The 20,430-nt window shown below is 38.9% G+C and overlaps 1 protein-coding gene and 1 long non-coding RNA gene across 10 annotated transcripts in view; one reads left to right on the top strand and one right to left on the bottom strand.

Moving 5' to 3' along the window:
- Nucleotides 1–20,430, top strand: part of CRPPA (CDP-L-ribitol pyrophosphorylase A) — a 377,884-nt gene that overhangs the window by 76,308 nt on the left and 281,146 nt on the right. The window lies entirely within an intron of this gene.
- On the bottom strand, nt 12,873–16,017 carry LOC139182674 (uncharacterized). Its single transcript, XR_011566190.1, has 3 exons — nt 15,762–16,017; nt 15,130–15,298; nt 12,873–13,522 (listed from the first exon to the last, which is right to left on the bottom strand). It is a non-coding gene; the product is annotated as an uncharacterized lncRNA (long non-coding RNA).

Raw genomic sequence — 20,430 nt, 5'->3', positions numbered from 1 at the left:
TATAATATTTGTTAAGTTACATATAATGATGCAGAGGACTAAAGGAAATCATTTGGGTTCTGGTGCAAATAAGTGAGTAAAGGTTTCAGCTTTGATGACTTGGACACTCATGGGCATGCTTACACTTTGAGTGAATTTTCTTTGTATAAACTGGGGTAATTGTACATATTTATTAGTTTTATAGTACTGAGAGCAACATTACAGCAGAGTTCTAAGACTGATGACCTAATGGTTGAGTACTGCCTGCAGATATGTTTGTCTGTCCTACATAATTGTTTATTGAAATTTTTCTGACATTAAAAGAATTACCTTGATTTGCTTCTTAGACAATACAAGAGTCAACAGTGCTCTTCCATTGTCTACTTTCTATACACTAGTTTGTGCTATATTGTCATATAAATTGCATTTTTATACACTGCATGCCCTTCACTCATAATTATTGCTCTTTGCAATTGTCTTATAAGAAGGAGAAAAAGTTAAACCAAAAATATGTTATACTGTCACTTACGCTTACCTTTGTGTGTAGATATATTTACTGGTACTCTCTATGTAGATTCAGGCTGCCGTCTAGCGTCCTTTCATTTTAGCCTCAGGATCTCCCTTTGGTGTTTCTTGTAGACCATGCTGTCCACAAATTCTATCACTTTTTGCTTACCTGGGAATGCCTTAATTTCTGCATCATTTTTGAAGGACTGCTTTGTTAGCTACAGAATTCTTGGTTGAATTTCTTTTTGCACTATGAATATATTTTCCCACTGCCTTCTGGCCTCCATGGTTTCTGCTGAAGAATTGTTAACTTGAGTGATGAGTCTTGTGCATAAGTTACTTGTTCCCTTCCAGATTCTTGTTTTTTTTTTGACAGTTTGGTTGTCATGCATCCAGATGTGTATCTCTTCCTGTTTATTTTTTCGAAGTTCATTGAGTTTAAATGTGTATATCAACATGTTTCTTCAAACTTAAGATGTATTCAGACATTACTTCTTTGCAAATTCTTTTTTGCCCCTTTTCTCCTAGGTGGGACCTCATCAAGCATACCAACATAGGAGACCTGTCTTCATTGAGCCAGTTGTTTCTTCTGACTGCTCAACCATATTGTTGTGTCTGTCTAGTAAAGTTTTCATTTCTGTTACAGTTTTCAGTTTCAAATTCTATTTCAGTTCCAGAATTTCAATCTGGTTTTTATTAGTGATTTCTCCTTTGTTAATATCCTCTAACAGACAAGGCAACTTTTTAATACTTTAATTCTTTAGACATGGTTTCTTTTAGTTCATTAAACATATTTTAAAAAACTTACAGTCTTTGTCTAGTAAGTCCAAAGTCTCAGCTTCTTCAGACAGTTTCTTTCCCGTAATTATTCTCTACTTACATTTCATTTTCTTTGTATATCTGTTATATTTTTGGTAAACTGGATCTTTTAACAGTTTTAACAGATCTTTTTAACAAAACTTCATTAGACAGCTGCTCCCAGGGAGGCACTGCACTGGAAAGCTCTGACTCTAGTCAAATAAAGACAAACCTTGGGCTTTGGATTTTTCAGGGAGCTTCTGGACAGGTCGGATTATGACAGTTATCTGGGAAATGCATTTGAGAAGTTGTGACCTTGTTTTGTTTTTGTTCTAACCTTCTGGTTTTTGTTGTCATTGTACGCAGTTGGTTTGCAAGGCTGTTATGCCCAGAAGAGAGTGTGTGGCAGAACAGAGTATATTAAAATTGTACAACATCTATTTTTACCAAGATTTGATGTTATGTATTAGAACAGTTCTACAGATTGTCACATGCCTATGTTTACTTTGCAGAGTTCTTAAAAAGTTGATTTTCATAATATCTGCTAATGATTTTGTTGTTCTTATGGAAAAAGGAATTTTTGGAATACTTAGCTTTTTTTGCTTAGCCCTCTCAACAAGTAATTTTAAATCAAGTAATTGCATTACTTAATTTTTGCAAGTCAGTTATGCCTGAGTTTAGGAGTATCAGTGTCAAATATGCAAGAACCAAATATGTTAAAGTTGATACTATGTATACAATTTACATGTTGTATCTATCATGTTAATTATTTTAAATTATATTTGAGTACTAAATAAATATCTTCTAAATGTCTTGTTCTTTAAATTGGAAATATCTGTCTCTAAAATGTGTTTATATCTACTTTGATGTTTTCATTATGATTCAATAGATATGCTAAATTAACAGATCAGGCATATTTTCTCCCATTAGACTAGTAGATAATTTTCACATTAGATGAAATTAGTGCCTTACTGCCCTTTCATTAAATGGGTAAAGTGGGCAAGCTTGAGAGATGTTTCTGGAAATAAGAAAATCAGTGTCTAACACAAAGCACATACATACTTTGAACTGCTGCTGCTACTGCTAAGTCACTTCAGTTGTGTCCGACTCTGTGTGACCCCATAGACAGCGGCCCACCAGGCTCCTCCGTCCCTGGGATTCTCCAGGCAAGAACACTGGAGTGGGTTGCCATTTTCCTTCTCCAATGCATGAAAGTGAAAAGTGAAAGTGAAGTTGCTCAGTCGTGTCCAACTCTTCGTGACCCCATGGACTGCAGCCTACCAGGCTCCTCCATCCGTGGGATTTTCCAGGCAAGAGTACTGGAGTGGGGTGCCATTGCCTTCTCCGACTTTGAACTAGTAACTTGAAAATAAAATCTTAGGGTACATAATCAAGGTCTTGATTGTTAAACATGGGCTCATTATTAATATATAGATGCTATGGTTGGCATGAAACCAGTAGTTAGATTTTTCTGAAAGAGGTATAGGGGTGGGGAGAGAGAGAAAGAGAGAAAGGAAGGGAGGGCTGGAAAGGATGAGAAAGAAATAGATACAGATGTGAGGGTGGGTTGGGGGAGAGGAAAAATAGAGAAAGTGATAAAGACAACAGAGACAAAATAAAACAGAGGGAGAGACTAGAAGAGGGAGATGGACTGTGAGCATGTTCTGTGGAAAAGTTGAACTAGGAAGGGTTAAATCATAATTTTTCAAGCTGTAGTCCATGGAACTTTGTTCTTGAGAATAGTAAGGTTTGGGAAAAGATTTCTAGGTGAAATATACTTGGGAAATGCTAGACATGATAACCCCTATTCGAATATTCAAAATGTGTATTAGTAAACCAAAGTCTCTGAAATGAAGTTGCTGAACTTTGTGGAAGTTAGCATTTCCTGAACTTATTTGCAGAAGGAACACTTGCTGTGGATCACAGCTAGTGACACTCAGAGAACACAGTGCACTTCTGCAGAAGCAACTGATGGACTTGGAGACAATTTTTAATGTATTTTTGTTTTTCAATTAAAGCTAAAGGGGAGATAAGGGTATATTATGTGAGGAGTGGTGGCAAGTAAAGATGACAGTCTTATGCTGAATCTTTTTTTGGGGAGGAGAAATATACTTGTTTTCACTAAGGTATGTCATAAAATAGTGTGGATAATGAAGTGTTTAAAAATAGACAAAATTAAAAAAATTTCTTATTTGTGACACAGAACTTTTAGAATGCAGTGAGTTGGTTATTACTTTGCACAGTTCCTGACCTATGGCAGTTGATAATTTGTGAGTGTGTATGTAATGGATGAGTGCATTTGTTTTTATTGTGATCTTTAAGATCAGGGGTGTCTACCACTACCTCCCCACCTCCACCCCCAGTCCATGGAAGCATTGTATTTCATGAAACCAGCCCCTGGTGCCTAACAAATTGGGGACCACTGCTTAAGATAATATGGTTTCATGGAGTTTATTACTTAAAGCTAGAGGAAAATGAGTTATTTTCAGCTCCTGATCCTTGGTGACTGCGCTTTACCTTTTCTAGTTTGGTAAACTAAGGGAAAGCTGTTGAAAACTTCTGAAATAAGCAGGAACTTCTGCTGGTTTGTGTGCTCAGTCTTGAAGTCACGTCTGACTCTGCAACCCTGGGGACGTAGTCCACCAGGCTCCTCTGTCTGTGGAATTTCCCAGGCAAAAATACTGGAGTGGGTTGTCATTTCCTCTTCCAGGGGATTTTACTGACCCAGGATTCAACCAGCTTCTCCTGCATTGGCAGGTGGGTTTTTTACCATTGAGCCACCAGGGAAGCTCCTGCTGGTTTAACCTGATCTAAAAATTCCTTGGAGTTGAATGCAATATTTCTTTTACTTGTGGCTGACTTCATGGTTTCTAGGGACTTGTTCCTTTTTATGACTTTTGTGATTGCAACCAAAGGAGAATTAATTTTATTTAGACCTTTTTTTAAACTAAAGAAATTCCTTATGAAAATACGTAAGTTAGGGCTTAATCTGATTGTGAAATCCCTGGCCTTTTGTGTGTGCATGTGTATGTTGTGTGTGTAGGATTGTTTATACTATTACTTTGCAGTTTAACTGATGAGAAGAAAAGATTGCATGTGGATAAAGCAGTACCTAAGGAGTTAATTTTCCACATGTTTAATATAATGCCCTCCTATTGAAGTCACTGTTCCTTAATCATTAGTCAAATACTATTTGTACATAATCTAAGGACAGTGAAAGGCCTGACTACTCTAAAAGCAGTCTTAGATTAAAAATTGGTGCAGACAAGCTATTCTCAGGTAATCCAGATGGTGGTAGTATATGGTTTCTAGAGCCATATGATTGACACTAAATTTTAGTAGGAATCTGATACCTCTGGAATATAGTTTGAAAATATGCTATCTTTGATTACAAATTCCTTTGCATTTTTATCAGGCACTGGTAGAAATGCTAGCAAATAATGGATGGAATAATAAATTCAGTATTTCACAAGCTCCTAACTTTTGTTAGTGCTAAATTCATTTTGCATAGGGCCTTGAATAGGTTTGACCTACCTCTTGGATATAATCAGTGATTAAAACTGTATGAAAAAACATTTATTTTAAAAGTTACACTTTGAAGTTTCCCATAGTGGGGTTATAATGTTTTAATTATTTTGATAATTTAACTCCAGGTCTTGTAGATAAGCTGCTCAGAAAGCCATTGGTAAAGGATTCAGTTTTCCTACTGCGGCCTGAAGTGTGTTGTTTGGTTAGCAGGCTATCATGTTAAAAATGACGCCAAATTACCACACATTCTCTCTGGAAACACAGTTGGAAGCATTCCATTTTGAAAACAAAGGTAGAGTTACTTGTCTGTAGTTCTTCTAAGCAAAGCAGAAAGTTAGGAATTCGTTTATAAGAATATTATGATTTAATCTAACTGTGGTGCTATGTAGTGTTTTTAATTTGCAGTAAAATTGAAGTAAGACTAGTGTTTTGAATGTAGTCTACTACTTACTTAAATTGTTCTGTATTTAACCAGCTTATTTGCACAATGAAATGTCTAGATATCTAAGTTCTTCAGTTAAAAATTAAGTCAGGGCTCTCAAATCTTTTAAGAAAAGATTTGAGGAAAATAATAACAAGGAATAAACAATAGGAGAAGAAACCATTAAAAACAAAAACTCCTCTAAAAATATCCTGGACAAATTAAGATATTTTCTCATTCAAGGTTCTACGGTGAGTAAACATGTGAGTTAGTATCATCTTCTAAGGTGAAATATGTGTGGCTTTCAAAAATACTAGATAAAATGAGAAGTTACAGCAGGAGCCTTTGTAATCTGAATTTTATGGAGAACTAAAATAAAAGGCATTATACAGTTTCTTAGCATTAAGCAAAGACAATGTGTGGTGAATCTGGCCTAGTATTTTGTTGCAAATCAATGATATGGGACACACCTGGGTCAGGTGCGGTGAATTTCCACTCTGTACAAAGCAAGGGGAGTGTGTTGCACGTTGCATCTTTACTGCTGAACCGTGGAGCGCCCCCTTGTTAGTGCCTATGTTGATACATGTATGGTGTTGTCCTCAGTTCTGTCCAACTCTTTGTGACCCTTTGGACTGTAGCCTGTGAGGCTTCTCTGTCCATGGGATTTTCCAGACAAGAATACTGGAGTGGGTTGCCATTTCCTCCTCCAGGGGAATTATCATACATAGATGCTGATATATATGTACTGATATGAGCATATATGGGCTTCCATGGTGGCTCAGACAGTAAAGAATCTGCCTGCAGTGTGAGAGACCCAGGTTCTATCCTTGGGTCAAGAAGATCCCCTGGAGAAGTCAGTGGCAACCCACTCCAATATTCTTGCCTGGAGAATCCCATGGACAGAGGAGCCTGGAGGGTTACAGTCCATAGACTTGCAAAGAGTTGGACATGACTGAGTGAATAACACACACACACACACACACACACACGAGCATATATATTGCTATATATTTTCTTAATAAACATACATTTTTAGGATAAAAATCATCATTTAACTTAAAATTTTTAGTGAACTAAATGTATGAAATAAAAAGTATTTTATGATGGAGAGAGTCTATGGACCTTTCCAATGGCTGTTCCCTTAGAGTTACCGTTTTTCTGTTTGCACAAGATGCACTATAAACAAAAGTGTTAAGGTGCTTGCTGCTTGATACCCCTGAGTGCTGGCCACCTTCCCTTGCTTTTCCTCAAAGCTGAGGTCGTTTAAGGTAATCAAAGTTTGACCTGGAATGAATTGGAGCATTCTCCACTCTCAGGAAAGGAGAAAATAAAAGAACTGCTGTCTCTTCAAGGTGATGATTGAAGGGATGCTACAAAATACTTAGATTCTTTTAGGAAAACCAGGAAAGAGTTAAAACATGGTAAAAGTGAACTGGAATGTCTATTCAAGGTGTTGATTTTCATTTTATTCTAACCTGGAAAACATCAGTTTCCAGCTCCTTTTTCTCTGACAGTTGAAGCAAGGCACCAAAACTGGCCCCGGGTGGAGCAAATATGGTGGCGTGTTTGGGATTTGATGGTTTAGACAGTAGATAAAGTCCATCCTAATTGGAGTTACATGAGGGAAGGAAGCTATCCTGCGACTGTGCATTTGAACAATCAAGAGATAGCTTTCAGTGTTCAGTGCTGTTCACCCAGAGATCTTTCAGAAGCATCATACTTCCTGGAAAAGAAAATCACACCACTTAACAAACTACACAAGATTTGGCAAGAATTTTTAGAAATGTTTCAAATCTTTCTCTTAACCTCAAAACATAACACATGCAGAACTGATTACATGTATTTAACAGAGATTAATTGCTTCTTTCAGGACTATTGCTTCCGCTTTTTTTGTGGTTCCAAAGCCTACAAATAAAGATAATTTTAGCTCATACTGGACTTGATGGCTATTAAATCTTCTAACAGGAGGATTCCCTGGAGAACAGGACCTCTGTGACAGCCTTTGTAAGGACAGATGATCTCTCTTGATCCCAGGACATCCACATTTTAAGAGGGATTTCCTTCTTTGATAGCTACATAAGTTTCCTACTCTTGATATTTTCACTGTGAAACCTAATCAGAGCTGTTTCTTTTCCTGTAATTTTTTTTTTTTTTTTTTTGGTACTTCATCTAGGCCTTCATATGTTGGATGTCTGTTTAATATCATGATAATCCTTTTGGAAAGAGAATATGCTTTCACTTACATTGAGTAACAGGGCATAGATGTCAGCATTCAGGAAATAATTATTACTCCAGGAGGGAGTGTAGTTCTTTCTGAGGCCTGAGAGCTGGAGTTGGGTATGAGTCGTGAGCTTTGTCCTTCATGGTATCCCTTGAAATGTCTTTGTTTTTTTTCCCCCAGTTCCTCTTAAAACATATCCCGATCTTGCAAAGAGGTGTTACTACGCTATGCTTTTTGAGCATCAAGACTAAATATTTTCATAGTAGGTTTCAGACAGACTGTCACTTACCTATTACCAAGTTCACTATATATTCCCAAAATATGGTTCAAAAAGGAGGGCCATTCCTTTTGATGTTGGCTGTATGGTTGATGTATTCCATTGTACAGGTTTACTTTAAGGTTAAAGATGGAATTTTTTGAATGTTTGGTGCATGGAAGAAGAGTTTTCAGTTTGGTGGTAATGAACTGAGTCTCTGGAGACTTCACATGTGTTGTGAAAGGGGTACCTGTGTCGCATCCTCACAGAGATGAGTCAGTCTTGTACTTGTCATGGTATGGGCAAGGCTTTTGGGCAGTTCATCATATTTACAAGTAATTATCAGTGATGCTGGTAGTCATGAAATCTTTCAGAAGGATTTTGAGAGAATTGTCTCTATCAGGAACTTTTATCGACACTAGAACTTTCCAATATCCATGGAACATTCCTGATTAAATCTTGAGTTTGTAAGGAAGAGAGATTCAAAGTTTTCCAAGAAAGATACATAAGTGATTGGGAAAAGATAATTGACTGGTAACTGGCAAGCTGTTGAGACCCCAAGTTATTTTTAGGGATTTTGGTGCCTGGTGATTAATCTACTTTCTTTCACCACCTGCTAAATTTATGATTTCTCTTTTCCTGTAACTTCAGATTTAGTTGTCGTACCTCTAGAGCTCCAAGAAGAATGCATGCTGTAGTAGATTTGACTTCCTTTCTCAACTGGCTCAAATTCTTTGGTTATGTACTACTTCAAATTTCTGGGATACAGAACCTCCATCAGCCAGTTCATCCAGATCATAAGCTACTGGTCATCTGATTGATTGGCTACTCTGGGGGTAGGTCCAGACCAGTCAGGAGGCTCTATGAAGCGGGTTTGGGGAGAGAGGGATATGACAGGAAAAATGAAACAAGGTTGATGCTTTCTTGGTCAGGACTGTAGATCAGACATTTCCTTAGAAAAAAAGGAGCGGGGAGGGGAATGAGATGAGGGCATGTCAAGCATCTAATAATTTAAAAATTCAGCTACAGTATCTCAATGATGCCTAAATTATGGAAACAGAAGCAGATAAATTCAGGCGAAGCCAGAAAATCCTACATTGTTTCAGGCATTTTGTTGTGATAAAAATGAGAAGGATGAAATTAAAATCTTGTGCTTTTTATAATTCAGTTGTTACATCATTGGATGGATTACATAGTGATAGGATAATGAGGGTAGTGAATGTGTAGAGTAGAGTGTTCTTTGTCTCTAGGCCTTGTGAATAGCAGTGCAACATGTATTTGCCTCCATCTGTACTAGCGGTGGCAAGAGCCAGTGTAATTCATTTTGAACACAGGGTCTGATCCATCAAAGGCTGGCGCACTGAGTGAGCTGTGGCACAGAGGAGTTGGTGTTTGCCAGTGGCGTGCTCTGCTGGTCTATGCTGAAGTCCATAGAAAGTGCCAAAAAGGAGCAGGAAAGTGACCTCCCTCCTGGGCTGTGTTTTTACTCACTTGTTCTATGCTTGTTGACAACAAACAAAATGATCCCCATTCCTTATTGCTAAGGAGATCTATTAAATTTCTTAGTATAGGATGTTACCTATTACAGAAGTATTGCAACCCAGCTGTTCCTGGTTAACATCCCAGTGTCCCTACACAATCCTATTAAGTAGTTACTCACTGGGCTGCAACGGGGCTATGGTTTCATCCTGCCCAGGAACCTCAGCCTAGCTCTCTGACGGTGAGAGAGGGACCTGTAGGCCTCAGTCTAGTCTCTCATCAGTGTGTGTGTGTGTGTGTAGGGGGGGTGGGGTTGGTTATTTGTGTGCTCATATGCTGTGCTTTGAGGCCATTCTTCTTTGCACTGAGGGTGTATGCTGGCTGGACAGCTCTGCTCCATTCTTGCACCTTTGTTTGACTAGCAGTCTGTCCAGGCATGGTCTTCTCATAGAGTTGGAAGAGGTGTAAAAGGATGGGAACACATGAGGTTTGTTAAAGCCTAGACTTGCCACTGGCACACTGTCATTGCTGTCTTCTATTGGATAGGGCAGATCACATGTCCAAATCTGCAGTCAGTTACCTTCTCCCACCCCTAAGATTAGCTACCACCTATCTGTTTTCGCCTCCTTTTGAATTTGCTTTTCTAAAATGTCACATAAACGGGAATTATAATCTGTAGTCTTTTGTGTTTGGCTTCTTAGGCTAACGCATAATGATGGTGAGACTCATCCATGTTGTTGTACAGATCAGTCCGTCGTTCATTTTATTGCTGAGTACCTTTTTATTGCTGTTAGTTTTAGCCTTAGTGGCCTAGTTTTGAGGCAGATTTAATTCCTGTTCTCTTAGCTATGACTTTTCATGATTGAAAGATGTAGGTTAGGCTGTAGAGAATAGCTTTTAGGAGCCACAGTTCAGTTCAGTTTAGTCACTTAGTCGTGTCCAGCTCTTTGTGACCCCATGGACTGCAGCACTCCAGGCCTCTCTGCCCATCACCAACTCTCAGAGTTTACTCAGACTCATGTCCATTGAGTTGGTGATGCCATCCAACCATCTCATTCTCTGTCGTCCCCTTCTCCTCCCACCTTCAATCTTTCCCAGAATCAGGGTCTTTTCAAATGAGTCAGTTCTTCACATCAGGTGGCCAAAGTATTGGAGTTTCAGCTTCAGCATCAGTGCTTCCAATGAATATTCAGGACTGATTTTCCTTTAAGATGGACTCATTGGATCTTCTTTCAGTCCAAGGGACACTCAAGAGTCTTCTCCAGCACCACAGTTCAAAAGCATCAATTCTTTGGTGCTCATCTTTCTTTATAGTCCAACTTTCATGACCACTGGAAAAACCATAGCTTTGACTAGACAGACCTTTGTTGGCAAAGTAATGTCTCTGCTTTTCAATATGCTGTCTAGGTTGGTCATAACTTTTCTTGCAAGGAACAAGGGTCTTTTAATTTCCTGGCTGCAGTCACCATCTACAGTGATTTTGGAGCCCCCCAAAATAAAGTCTCTCACTGTTTCTACTGTTTCTCCATTTTGCCATGAAGTGATGGGACAGGATGCCATGATCTTAGTTTTCTGAATGTTGAGTTTTAAGCCAGCTTTTTCACTCTCCTCTTTCACTTTCATCAAGAAGCTCTTTAGTTCTTCATTTTCTGCCATAAGGGTGGTGTCATTTGCATATCTGAGGTTATTGATATTTCTCCCAGCAATCTTGATTCCAGCTTGTGCTTCATCCAGCCCAGCATTTCGCATGATGTACTCTGCATGTAAGTTAAATAAGCAGGGTGACAATATATAGCCTTGATGTACTCCTTTCCCTATTTGGAACCAGTCTGTTGTTCCATGTCCATTTCTAACTGTTGCTTCCTGACCTGCATACAGGTTTCTCAGGAGACAGGTCAGGTGGTCTGGTATTCCCATTTTTTAAGAATTTTCCAGAGTTTGTTGTGGTCCACACAGTCAAAGGCTTTGGCATAGTCAGTAAAGCAGAAGTATATGTTTTGCTGGAACTTGCTTGCTTTTTTGATGATCCACCAGATGTTGGCAATTTGATCTTTGGTTCCTCTGCCTTTTCTGAATCCAGCTTGAACATCTGAAAGTTCATGGCTCATGGACTCTTAAAGCCTGGCTTGGAGAATTTTGAGCATTACTTTACTAGTGTGTGAGATAAGTGCAATTGTGTGGTAGTTTGAGCATTCTTCGGCATTGTCTTTCTTTCTAGGAGCCACAGAGTTTCCTAGAAAACTTGGAAACAGTTTCACAGTGTTTAAGTGAAAAGTTGATGCTGGGGGAACTAGATTGTAAAGTGAGACTTGGAAGAAATATTTAAAACATCACATGAAGTATGCGAACCAGGGAGAAGACTGAAGGTACCGAAATTAGTCTAAAGAGTGGGTCAACAAAAGGTATTGGGCAAGTTGTTGAGAAGGTGGGATAATTTTAAAACTGTGGTTTCAGAAGAGATAATGAGATACTTTTTGACTGGGGTTTACAGTATATTGTTACAGTTTTAAGTATTACACTAAACTCAGGTTAAATTTGTGCAACTTGTATCAGTCAAGGGAAAGTAAAACTAATATCATGAAGTCATTGGTGCTTTTCTACATTTCTCCCAGCCTGTGAACACACACATTTGATTTCCTTACATTTGATTTGCTTGTATAATTTCCCCCAGCCTCATTCATCCTTCTCAGTGCTTTTAGAGAAGGGTGCATGGTAAATTTTCCACTGATATTTGCTTAGTATATGGGTAGTGAAGTGAAAGTTGCCCAGTCATGTCCGACTCTTTGCGACCCCATGGACTATATAGTCTGTGGAATTCTCCAGGCCAGAATACTGGAGTGGGTAGCCTTTCCCTTCTCCAGGGGATCTTCCCAACCCAGGGATCAAATCCAGGTCTCCTGCATTGGAGGCGGGTTCTTTACCAGTTGAGCCACAAGGGAAGCCCAAGAATACTGGAGTGGGTAGCCTATTCCTTCTCCAGTGGATCTTCCCAACCCAGAAATAGAGCCAGGGTCTTCTGAATTGCAGGTGGATTCTTTACCAACTTAGCTATGGTATCTGGGTAGATATTCCCCAAGTTTTCTAATTATTCTTTATCTGTTTCTCTCATAAGTGTTGGACATGTATTTCCAACTTCTTTTGTGTATTCCTACTAGTTGTCCTACAGGGAACTTAAACTGATGCCTTGAATCTGATCAACAGACCTCTTCTCTTTTTCTGCACCTTCCAATTGGGGTAATAGCATCTCTAACCTTATTGATGCTGAATAGCTTCTAGCTCCAGTCTTTCCCTTCTCTATTCCTAGATTTATTTCAGATCTTCATGATCTCTTGATGAGATTACAACAGCAGCCATCTAACAGTTCTCCCTGCGTGAATTTAAAGTTGCCTTATCTTTGAGGTTGGATATTGATTTAGTGTTTCAGTTTTTCCCTTAGTTGTTGACACTGAGGCTGGATAATGCATGTGTGATATGTCTACTCAGTGGGTTTCTGGGTAGCATCTCAGTTTCTTAATTTGATAACTTTGATCATTTTCTTTTTCAAAGAAGTTACATAAAAGTAAAATACTCCAGTGAACTTCATAGTTTTTAATAAAGCTTGACAATATTTGATTGTGAAGGTCAACAGAAATAGCTAAAAACAGATATAAAATTGCCACTGAAATTCACGTTTCCATGTTATTTTCATCTCTAATTATCTGGATGCAGCAAAAAAAGTATCACCTTCTAGGTAATAATTAACTGATGTATATGGGTGGTGTTTGTCTATAAGCTCAGTAGCACTGGCAAAAAAAATCTGAATAAAGTGATAGTATTTTTAAAACTGGTGTTTGAAAGCCTTCTGTAATGTAATTCTATATAAACTCATCTAAAAATTTGTACTAGAAGAAATCCTGTCCTTAGCCAGGTCATTACACTTTGTTTCCTAAAGACTGAGGACTGCATCCATGTTATCAACCTCATATGGACTTAGTCTGAGTTGTTTATTTACTCATACAATGATTGGATGTATTGTAAGAACAAAGCTTCTTGGACAACTGTCCCTCCTGTAGTTCTAAAATACGTTGCATAATTCAAACAATGTAAATGTATGCAAAAGCTTCAAGTCTGATTTTTCAGATGATAAATTGAGTGCAGGTGTTCATTATTTACCTCATTGTAAGATGGCCTATTTTGTTTCTACTTGAAACATTGTGAGTAGGATTCTGTAATGGCAGAGTGAGAAACTTGTGCATGCATGCCTTTGGTTTAGTGTTTCTCCAGTGCATATATTCTTTGTTGGGCAAGTGTCCCAGGCTGCTTTGCAGAAATAAAACTGCAAGTGATGCTGAAGCTGGAAAAATAGATACATGATTGAGTTATTTGTAACCGTGAACCATTACATGATCACCATAAAACAATAGTCCCTTACTTTTTTGTGTTACAAAAGCTCTGACACTTGTTGAATCCCTCCCCAGAAAAATAACCACATTATACACAAAATAATATTTTTAGAGGTTTTTCCAGTCCCTCTGAGTCCTTTTCATTTACCTCATGTTAACAACTCTGCCACATTCTCATATGTTTTTGATGGAAATGTAAATTGAAGCGATCTCAGTGGGTGACAATTTAGAATTACTTACCTAATTAGAATGCACATATTCCTGTTTCAGGGCAAAGATAACCAATGGAACATGGATCTAGTTTTGTTTACTAACAAAACCTCATTAAAGTCCCTTAGCAAGGGACTAAAAACAATGTGAACCCATAGGAATAAGGAGAATGAAAAGTGGTGATGGCAAACAAATAACTAGAAAGAAAGTGAATGAATAGTAACTGACAGCAATGAATCTGAGAAGGCTGAATTAGCAGGGAATTGTAGGGAAAGCTAAGAATTAAAATTGACTACAATAGAATTTCTCAAAAGTTCAGAAACTAGTAGCCCCAGGTACCCCTAGACAGAGGATGAGCTTGTTGGATGGCATCACTGACTCAGTGGACATGAGTTTGAGCAAACTCTAGGAGAATAGTGAAGGGTAGGGAAGCCTGGTGTGCTGCAGTCCATGAGGTCACAAAGAATCAGACATGACTTAACAACTGGACAACAACAACCCATAGAACTGAGTGAAGTGGACAAAATTAGGGGACTTTAGTGGAATGTAAAAACTACTAAAAAGTAGTCTGATCTCTAGATCACCTTATCTACTCTATGACCTTTCTCATCCCCACTACAGAAGCAGGTGGGGAGCAAGAGCTCCCTCCGTTCGGAAGAGAACACTGGTTGAAGGAAGGAGTGCCTTGCCCCAAACAATGACTAACAGACCATGTGCATCCTGCCTACTTGATGGGGGAAGCCCTTGGCGTCTTCTCCCACTCAGCAGCAAATATCTTGGTGGCTTGGTTTTCTCTCCTGGCTGGACATTGGAAATGTTTTATTTGAATAATGTGTTTAGTCTAAGAATGAAGACCTAAAAGTACTAACCTCAGAGATTCCCTGGTAATCATCTCAACCCCATCACCCTGTAGTGAAGCTCATGGTTTACAAACCCCACTCCCGCACTCATTGCTGAATAGGTTTACCATCCCACTTGAAGAATGCACTTACCGTGGAAGATAGAGACAAAAACAAAGAGAAAAGCATACCGTGAGAAAACAGCGGATATGCAGAGAAAGGAAAACTCTTAAAAAGTTAATATCATTACAGAGGTAAAACTTCATTGCAAACATGAACTAAGATCAGAATGCTCAAACAAATTAATGTTCAGAGGATAAAAACAACATCTGGAGTTAAAATCTGAGGATCTTTCCCCCAAATATTAAAAGATGAAATACAGTGAAGAAAAGAAGGTTAGAAGTCCAATAAAAAAAGTAAGCATTCGATGACAAAACTTTCCCAAAGAGAAAATTGAGAGGAAGAAATATCAAAGAAATAATGGAACAAAACGTATTTTTAAAGCTTACCTCTTGAAGTCCTTTTCTCAGAAAGCTACTAGAGGATGTGTACAGAGAGTTATTCAAAAAAATTACATGGCCGTTGGAAATTCATGGCAGGAGAAAGATGAAGAGTGTCCCCAGGATGATGGTGTAGGGTGTTCTCAGGAGGATGGCTGTGTGTCACTGTCACCAGTCCCTGAGGAAAAAGGTCAGAAGACTCCAAGGGCGACGGCTTCAGGAATACAAAGTTGGTGAATACCTTACCTGTCTGAATATCTTCGGAGTAGATCTAGACAAATAGTTATTTGCTGTTGAATGACTCATAGGTATATTGAAAACTAAACAGTTGAAACAAAAGAGAAGTTGTAACTCCAGGAAAAACAAGGACTGGTGCAGGAAAGGAATTTCAGTGTAGAACTTAGCTATGAGTGATGATGACATAGTCACTAATGTAAACACTCGATGTAACCAAAAATTAAGATACTGAAGGCATGGGAAATAGGAAGTGTTGGTGTGTATTGTGATGCAGGGAGGAGAGGAGACACAATTCTTCTATATCTGCGGGCTAACTCAGAAAATAGAGCTGTATGTTCTTTAGAGAGATGGTGTGATAGTAAACTATTTCAGTTGTTCAGGCCTGACAGTATTCTGCTTTTTACCTTTACTGTGTCCTCCTGGTAAGTGAAGTCTTTCTCTGTTCCTTGATTCTGGATTGAGCCTGCTAGCTTGCTTTGGGATTTTTGCAGAGGAGATGTAGATAGAGGCATAAATGTGCCTCTGCTGTTGGGTTTGCCCTTTGTTGCATCTGTTGTCCTAAGGAAGGCACAGTCTGGTCTCTGTCCCTCCAGTGTGACCTGCAGTGTGTGACCCACGGATCAGAAGTGCCACAGCCAACCTACAGTCCTGCAGTTTACAGCACAGTCAGCCTCAGCCATCCCACAGCTGTGTGTGAGAAAGAAGTCGATTGCTGTGTGCTACTGAGATTTGTATATTTGTTAATCCCCAGTGGCTCAGATGGTAAGGAATCTGCCTGCAGCACAGGAGACCTGTGTTCGATCCCTGGGCAAGGAAGATCCCCTGGAGGAAGTGATGACAACCCACTTCAGTGTTCTCGCCTGGAGAATCCCCATGGACAGAGGAGCCTGGCGGGCTACAGTCCATGGGGTCACAATGAGTTGGACTAAGCACAGCACACAGTAGTTGACTTGTTACACATGGAAATGAATATTAGAGGCTTAACTGAAAGAAGGAAAAGTGATTGCCTATGGTGAAGACAAAGTAGAGCAAAGGGAGTGAGGTTGACTTTTTCATAACAAATCTGGTAGAAATAGTTGGTTCTTTGCACTATGTACTTTGATAACTGAAATCTATGAACTAAAAATTTAGAAAACAGATGACATGATTTGGTACTTGGAGTTTATAGAGGAAATCTAGTGGATGGACAAATGATCAAGGCAGTTGGGGTGCTAGTAATAAAATTTTCTGTGCCTTCAACCATAGTCTCCTGGTTGATGAAGGACAGTCTAGAAAAATGAGCATGAGCTAATCAAGAACCAGTGGAGGTTTTACAGGATTGGATGCCTCATTCAGGGTCACTGGGAGAGGAGAGTAAGAGAAATGATGGTTGGAAGTTGCAGTCAGATTGGATTATGAAATGAAAAGTTTCAGAGGAGTCTCAGCTGAAGGTAAAAATAAAGTTCTCCACAACAGAAATTAGTTGTTCAGGTGAAAATAAAGTCTAGCAAGGAAATGGCTAGAATATTTAAAGTTTGTGCACATGGACCTTGGATTCAGCCGGTATAATGTTGGTAATTTGAGCAAAATGGAAGACTGATCCCACATGTCTGAAATGGCAGAGCCTATGAAGTAGTGACAGACGACAGTATTTTGAAGACTGGAAGATTTGTTGAGATGGCGTGCATTTTGGAGGGACAGAGGGTTTGCACAGAAAGAGAGGTGCAAGGGTCTGGAATGTTAATCCTGCCTGAAGTAGTGGTGGTTGGGAAAATCAGGAGAAAGCACTTGAGAGTGATGGTGAGAAATGGGTGTTCTTTCATATCTAGGAAGTGAGGACTCTATAAGTAATGAATTTGCAGCAAAACAGGATGGTACAGGGGAATGGGCAGCGGAGGAGGTAGTTAATTCTAGGATGATGGTCCATGGAGACTGACTGAACAGCGCAAGAGGTATATTGCAAGCTATTTGACAGTAGTCACTTAACTACTACATAGAAAAGATGGAAAAAGAATATACACATAACAAAAGCTACCAACTATATGTGATTTATAGAATGAAACAAAATGAGAAGAGGCTATGTTTGTCATTGTCACAAGTGAGAATAAAATTATACTTTAAACCTTTTTTTTTTTTTTTTTCGATTTTATCTTTATTCTTCCAGTTTCACTGCCAGTGTGTCTTCCGTTTTTCTTAATGGAAACTAAGCATGAGGAAAGTAGAAGGAAAAGGTTGTACACAATTTCAGAGTTACCCCCAGAATCACTACAGAAAACATAGAACTCTATATAGCCATTAGATATTACTGAATAGCTATTACTGAGTAACTACTTTTTAAATCTTGATTTGGGGCTCCCTGGTGGCTCAGATAGTAAAGAATCTGCCTGCAGTGTGGGAGACCTGGGTTTGATCCCTGGGTCATGAAGATCCCCTGGAGAAGGGAATGGCAATCAGCTCCAGTTTTCTTGCCTGAAGAATTCTGTTGGCAGAGGAGCCTGGCAGGTTATAGTCCATGGGCTTACAAAGAGTCGGACATGACTGAATGACTAACAGTTTCAGTTTCGCTTTCAAACCTTAATTTGTACGTGCTGTGCTTAGTCACTCAGTCGTGTCTGACTCTCTGCGACCCTGTGGACTGTGGCCCACCAGGCTCCTCTGTCCATGGGTATTCTCAGGCAAGATTACTGGGTGGGTTGCCATGCCCTCCTCCAGGGGATATTCCCAACCTAGGGATTGAACCCAGGACTCCTGCATTGTAGGCGGATTCTTTACTGTCTGAGCCACTAGGGAAGCCCTTAATTTGTATGGTTAACTATATTTATAGCCCCTAACTATCTAGACTTTATCAAGGAATAACCATAGACTAGACACTATGCCAGACACCTCACATGGCTATTATGCTAGTTCTTTTCAGTAGTTTTTATTCTCCATTTCTGAAAATGGAAGAAGCTTGAGGTACAGACTTGTTTAAGTATTTTCTCTCCAGTCAGATAACTTGTTATGTAGAAGAACAGAGTTGGAACCCAAGTCTTTTTGACTTCAACATCAGTGCTCCTAACTACTTGGCAACAATGCATCAAGTTCAGTCAAGTACACATATACTTTCATTAATTAAGCACAGCCCCATCTATGGACTTGTTATGAATCTTAATGCACAGTTTGCAGATTGCTTTAAATTACTGCTAGAAAAAAAGTAAGAATGGGAACAAATTGAGGAGAACTATCCCATGTTTATCATGATGCTAACCAGATTTAATATTTTATAGTAGACATATTGTTTTTAGATCTGCATGCTCAGAGCTTTAAATGCTCTGCAACTTAATTATTACCAGGACATCAGATTGATTTGCTGAAAGCATTAAATATGTATGTTTGGAAACAAAATCTTAACTCTTGAAAGCATATATTTCTTGAGAATATAACAATTATATTGCATATTATATTATACTACATAAATACTGTATCAAGTTTTTTTTCCAGTAAGAGCAAGGACCATGTGCACATGTCAAGGGTGAAAATTAAATCTTCATGTTAACCTTGTCCCTTAGTCTTTCTTCTCAGAGGCAAACAGGTTCTCCTGAGACCTTCTGAAGGGATGCAAATTCATTCTTAACCTTTTATTTTCCATCTGCAGGCATCCATCTGCGGAACTACAATTCCCGTTACCTGTTTTGTCACTCTGCCTCCTGCATAGCAATTGCCTTGAGACTGTTCCTCCCCACTCTCCTGGCAATTCTCTTTTTTCCTCACCTATTAGAATATCTTGCTTCCTGCATCCTATGTCTTCCCTTTTCTCACTGTGCTCCCCAAGTTTGTGGAGCACATCCCCATCTCCTGAGAAAGAGTATGTGGGGAACTTCTGCTTTCCCAGGGGTGTAAGGAACTTAGAAATGATCACCCTATCCTAACAGTACAAAGCTAAACAAACTGAAAAATAAAAAACGTGTCTTAAATCTAACAGAGGAGTGAGATAACAGGACAGATTGGTGTCCTGAAACAGGCAGACACAGTGGAGTAGGAAATGGCAACCCACTCCAGTATTCTTGTCTGGAAAATCCCATGGACAAAGGAACCAGGCGGGCTACAGCCCATAGGGTTGCAAAGAGACATGAGTGAAGTGACTCAGCACTCACACTCACGGTGGTTCTATGTTCACATTCTGAGAAACCTCCTTATTGTTGTCTACAGTAGCTATACCAATTTACATTCCTGTCTACAACACACAAAGTTCTCTTTTTGCTACATCCTTGCCAGCAGTTTGTAATTTGTGATCTTTTTGATGATAGCCATTCTGAGAAGTGTGAGGTGATATCTCATTCTGGTTTTGTTTTGCATTTCTCTAATCAGCAATGCTGAGCATCTTTCCTGTGCCTGTTGATTACCTATAGGTTTTGTTTGGAAAAATGGCTCTCCAGGTCTTCAGCCTATTTTTTTTAAATTGAGTTGTTTGAATTTTTGATGGTTTATATGAGCTGGTTATATATTTTGGATATTAACCTTTTATCAGTCACATCGTTTGCAGGTATTTTCTCCCATTCAGGAGGTTGTCATTTAATTTTGTCAAAAGTTTCCTTTGCTGTGCAAAAGCTTTTAAGTTTAAGTAGGTCCAGTTTACTTGTTTTTGTTTCCTTGCATTAGGAGGTAGAGGAAAAAAAAAACAAAAAACCCAAAGCTTTCACAATTTATGTGAAAGAGTGTTCCTATGTTTTCTTCTAGAGGTTTTTTGGTTTCCAGTCTTACATTTAAGACTTTAATACATTTTGAGTTTATTTTTGTATATGGTATAAGGAAATGTTCTAGTTTTATTCATCTGCATGTAGCTGACTAGTTTTCCCAGCACGACTGTGTTTCCTCCGTTGTATATTATTATCTTCTTTGGCGTCAATTAAATGATGGTGACAGCCTATCACTATCATTATTTCTGGGCTCTCTATTCTGTTCTTTTAAACTAGGTGTTTTCATGCCAGTACCATATTGGTTTTTTTCTTCTTTTTTTTCTTTTTACCATAGCTGTGTAATATAGTTTGAAATCAGGGCGTATGATACCTCCAGCGTTGCCGTTCTTTCTCAACGTTGTTTTGGCTGTTCAGGGTC

The sequence above is a fragment of the Bos indicus genome, chromosome 4 (genome assembly GCF_029378745.1).
Source record: "Bos indicus isolate NIAB-ARS_2022 breed Sahiwal x Tharparkar chromosome 4, NIAB-ARS_B.indTharparkar_mat_pri_1.0, whole genome shotgun sequence".
In the NCBI taxonomy this organism is placed as follows: domain Eukaryota; kingdom Metazoa; phylum Chordata; class Mammalia; order Artiodactyla; family Bovidae; genus Bos; species Bos indicus.
The sequence above is the reverse complement of the archived record's forward strand: the minus strand, read 5'-3'. Positions and strand labels throughout refer to the sequence as shown.